Genomic DNA, 5,673 nt, shown 5'->3' with positions numbered 1-5,673 from the left:
CAGTGATGATTCCGGCTGATGATCCTTTTGTATCGCGATATCATATGTCGAACATAAGGCATGGACCAGCCACCTTATCTGATTCGACTGCTTTCTCGTTAACTGAGTTTGACTGTCTGAAATAGACGACGTTCGTCTATAGTGCGGTCACACATTTCTACAGTCTCGCTCACACGAGGGGCCCAGCGATATCTCTCTCTTTTACGAGAGGTACAAATCCCGTCTTGACTATCTACAATCCAGTACATGATTCGTTTCGTACCTGATATACGCCTTTATAGTCCTCCTTTTACGCAGGACGTTTGACGTAATCAAAGCACGCAACTCCTCATGTTGGATTCTGTAGATATCTCAGGTCTTAGGATCCGATCATGGAACCGTCATATGAGATTCTAGTCATGACGCTAGTCCATGTGACAATCTCATGCGGGTCATTCCAGTATTCCGTTCTCCAACGAATACCTATGATCGTGATCGTATCCAATACCTATGATCATCTATGTGATCATCAATCACACATCATACTAGTCTTATTATGTCGTTATTCCCATAACGACATAAGACTAGGGAGTTTAGTATCATTCATAATGATACATGGATTTCATAACAGATCTAGCATGCAAGAACATGTAATGAATAAAATACTCTCATAAAAAGTATCAATACATCGAATGTATCTAAACAAAGCTCATAATCAGTACATCATAGAGCACTAAACCAACAATTTGTACCTCTCGTAAAAGAGAGAGAAATCGTTGGGCCTCTCGTGTGAGCGAGACTATAGAAATGTGTGGCCGCACTATAGACGAACGTCGTCTATTTCAGACAGTCAAATTCAGTGAATGAGAAAGCAGTCGAATCAGATAAGGTGGTTTGTCCATGCCTTATGTTCGACATATGATATCGCGATACAAAAGGATCATCAGCCGGAATCATCACTGGCATTCGTAAGATCACGAACAAACTCTATTCGAGATAGGTAGTCATAGTGTCTTGCTAGAGACTGCCTATGACTTGTATATCCGAAATAGAGATTTTGGGTTATACTGCTATATCGAATAAGCCTACAAGGTCACACACGCAGGGAAGGACAAAATGCACGAGAAAACGACGAAAAAACTGAGACGGAAGGGTCCAGACCGGATGGACCAGAAGGGCCAGACTCGACGGTCCGCCAAGTCAAGAACCGACGGTCCAGAATCGTGGTATGTCCGTTCTGTAGTCTGGAACGAACGGTCCACATTATGACACCGTCCGTTCTACACCTGGAACGGACGGTCCGCGTGCAAATCTAGACCGTCCGTTTCAGGCTTCAGGTTTTTCGAAAATTAGACCGCAATTAGGGTTAAATCACCTTATAAGAATGAGACTAAAACCCTAATTAAGTAAGAGACTTTGGCAGCCGTCTGGGCAAACTTTTGACAGTTTTTTGTGAGATCCAAAATGTCCAAGAGTTTCCATGTCTCGTTTTCTCGAAAGCACAAAACCGAATAAGAGATTCGGGTCCTAGCAGACAAGTTCCAATCGTTGGAATCCATCTTGAGGTGTGGATACGTGTAGAGGGCGAGGTAATCTTCCTGCCTATAGTGATCGAACGAATTCTTCAGTTCATATAGGCCCCGGATCGATTGAGGTAAGTGTTCAAACGTTTCTACGATTCTTACTTGCATGGTTCTAGGGTTTCATATAATTTTTGTTTTACATCCGCTGCGCAAACCCTAGAATCGATCTCTTAGGAATAGGATTCGCTCTAGAGATCCCAGGAATCCCAACAAAAGGATGCTTTATCATCTTGCCCATCAAACAAGACACAAGACTCAATAGACTCGAAGTCAAATAAGTTCAGAAGACCTTCACGATAAAGCTTCTGAATGCGCTTCTCGTTTATATGACTTAAATGACAATGCGAGATGAAGGTCGGGTTTAAGTAGTTCGGCTTAAACCGTTTAGCACTCAGTTATAAATGGATGATATCGAGTTCGAAGACTGATCATTCAAGACAGTATAAACCATTCACAAGATAACCATTACCATAGTAAATACTGTCTCGATAAATCATCAAACTCGAGTTCTCAATCACAAATCAAAAACCATCCAAATCCAGACATGAAATAGAAATAATGTTTCTGCTAATCGCAGGCACATAGTAACAATTATTTAATTCTAAAACAAGTCCAGAAGGAATATGCAAATCATAAACGCCAACATATAATGCAGCAACTCTTGCTCCATTTCCAACGCGTAGATTCGCTTCTCCCTTTGCCAGCATCCTACTTCTTCTTAGTCCCTGCATATTTCCACAAATGTGTGATGCACTGCCGGTATCCAATACCCACGAAGATCTAGTACAGACGTTAGCTTTCTATAACATGAATACCTAAGGCAAAAGCTTCATCAAGCTTCTTATCCTTCAGATCTTCCAAATAAAGGTGACAATTATGTTTCCAGTGCCCAGACACTCCGCAGTAATGACAGTTACCCTTATCAGGCTTAGATTTAAGCGTAGAGACAACTTTTGCCTTCTTCGCCACCTTCTTTTTCACTTTACCCCGCAGCTTCTTACTGGAGTTTTTCTCAACAGCAAGCACAGTCTTAGGGACCACGATATCCCGCTCATCCTTTCAGCATCCCATGTAGCTCGGCTAAGCTCTTAGTCATCCTGTGCATGTGGTACTGCATCATGAACTGATTATAGTCATCGGGTAATGACATCAGGATCAGGTCCACGGCCAAGTCATCATCGAGCTTCATTCCCATGCGCTCAAGTTCCTCAATATGAGCTCTCATGTTGAGGACGTGGGTGTTGACAGAGCTGCCTCTCGGCATTTCCGTCTTCACTAGAGCCTTTAGCGTCTTGTACTTTTCAGTACGCGCTAGCTCCTGAAACATGGTCTTGAGCTGTTCGATCATATCAAACACGCTCTTTTCCTCAAACTGCCTCTGTAGATTCGGTGACAATGCTCCCCAACATGAGACAGGAAATCTCGTTGTCGTCAGTCTGATGCTTCAACCAAGCATCCCTGACGGCTCTTGTTGCATTAGCCGTAGACTCTGGAGGTAGAGCCCCTTCCAGAACGTATGACTTCTTGTCGTGCTTGAGAACAATTCTCAAGTTACGAGACCAGTCCAAGAAGATCGTCCCAGTCATCTTATCCTTCTCAAGGATAGATCGCATCGTCAAACTCAGTACACTACCAGTTGACCCCATGTCCTACAGAAAAAAACAAAACACAACGAACGAAACAAAATGCAGATTCTATCAATGATCCATTACCAGCTAGTCCATCACCAATCAATGACAACATAGATGCATATACGAGCTATACTCCCATAAAGAAAAATAACCCTATAATAATTTTCTATATGAGACTAACATCCATACTTCACATAAGAATGAATTGTTACACTCAACCTTATGCTATTTAGGTAGACATCTCATATCAATCACATCCAATGTGACTCTTAGATCTTTTATGAGACGATGATATCGAATATCATTGTATACTCATGTCATCTGTATCGTTAAGTCTCAAGTCAAACTTGATGAATTAACCTAAACTAAACCATATTCAAGTTGTGGGAACCACGATTTCCCACCTTGCCTCACAAAGTTAATTCGGCACGCTCAGCTTTGGCATGACCCGTGACACGGATGATCGATGTCTTGACAAGTGCTCTAGTAATGGAAGGTACTAGCTTAGCATTATATGAAAAGGGATTTTTAAACCATACTTAGATCAAACATCTATCTTTGGCATGGCCCATGACACGTACGATCGAGGCCTTGACAAGTGCTTTACTCGTAGAGCTCCTAGATCCAACCGATTTAAGTGCAACAATTGTACCATTCGAATCAAGGATCAACTATTGTTCCTTGATCAGATGTATTACATAATCCGAATAGACCGTCCATTCGATTGTGTAATCCTAATCCCGAAGCTCTCACTCAATCAAGTAAATCTAATATCTCAATTAAGTTACATGTATTCCTTCACTATGGACCATCCATAAGAATAAATCATGCCTATTTGAGTCATAGTTAATCAGATTAAGCAACGATTGCATACACTACAAAAAAAGCGCTAAACTACGACGGACATTGCGACGGATATGTCCGTCGCAATGAAATTAACGACGGCTAACGACGGAATACAGACGGTAAACAATCTGACGTAATCCGTAGGTTTCCGTCGCAACCTAAGACGACGGAATTTGACGGAGTATTCCGTCGCAAATTTATTGCGACCGAAAACGAGGGACTTCCGACGGAAGGATGCGACGGACTATCCTCCGTAACTTTCCGTCGTTTTTAGCGACAGAAATACGACGCACCGTATCCGTCGTATAGTTAGGTATAGTTAGGTGAGAAACGTTTTTTTTTTATCAGAATGTCCGTCGCAAACGGTCGCATTCCGTCGTGAGTTCGGTAGTCCGTCGGTATCCGTCGCATTAAATCCGTCGCAAGTCCGTTGCATAGCCGTCGCAATTATCAAGAATATAACCCCACGCAGATCACCACCATCAAGCAACCGAAAAATAACCCTCCCCAAACGAAAAAAACACCCAAAAAAATGTCTTTCAATGCAAGGAGATGGATGTATGAAAGAATAGATCCATACACAAATCAAATATGCAAAGATTTTGAAGAAGGATTGCAAGCGTTTATGACGTTTGTTACATCTCAACCGTCATATATCGAAGGGTCGAAACTTCCATGTCCGTGTGTGAAGTGTGAAAATACGAAATGGCAGTATATTCAACAAGTGTGGAATCATCTATATCGAAGAGGGTTCATGTCCAATTATTTTGTTTGGCTAGCTCACGGAGAAACAGTGGACACGACGTCTTCATATGGTGCAGTTAATCAAGTCATTATCGATGAGCAGCGAAACGAATTTCAACAAGGAGAAAGAAATCCGTATTCAGAAATGGTGTTTGATGCGTTTCCCAATGTCGGTCAACCGTCTTACGGGGAGGAAGAAGAGCCAAATTTCGAGGCTAAAAGGTTCTACGAGATCCTTAATACATCGAGCACTCCAATATATGAAGGATGCATTGAAGGTCTATCGAGATTGTCGTTGTCGTCACAATTGATGAACATGAAGACTGATTACAATATTCCGGAGAAATGTATGGACGGATTTAGTCAGATGTTCAAACAATATCTACCAGAAGGTAATACTGCAACAGAATCGTATTATGAGACGAAGAGTCTGATGCGGAAGTTGGGGCTACCGTATAAAAAGATTGATGTTTGCGAAAACAACTGCATGATTTTTTGGAAGGATGACGAAGGATTGATGCAATGTCGGTTCTGTGGGAAGGATCGGTATCGGCCACGACGAAAAGCATCCAAAAAAGGCAAGTTGATTCCATTGAAAAGAATGTTTTATATGCCTATTACAGATCGATTGAAGAGATTATATCAGTCTGAGAAAACCGCATCACATATGAGGTGGCACGATGAACATTGTACTCCAGATGGGGAAATGCATCATCCATCAGACGGGTTAGCATGGAAACATTTCCAACAGGTATTTCATGATTTTGCTCGAGGCTAGAAATGTTTATCTAGCGTTATGCACAGATGGGTTTAATCCATTTGGAATGTCGGGTCGGAACTACTCTGTGTGGCCGGTGATTCTAACACCGTACAATCTACCACCCGGAATG

This window comes from Tarenaya hassleriana, unplaced genomic scaffold (genome assembly GCF_000463585.1).
Source record: "Tarenaya hassleriana unplaced genomic scaffold, ASM46358v1 Cleome111, whole genome shotgun sequence".
NCBI lineage: Eukaryota > Viridiplantae > Streptophyta > Magnoliopsida > Brassicales > Cleomaceae > Tarenaya > Tarenaya hassleriana.
Note: the sequence above shows the minus strand (reverse complement) of the source record.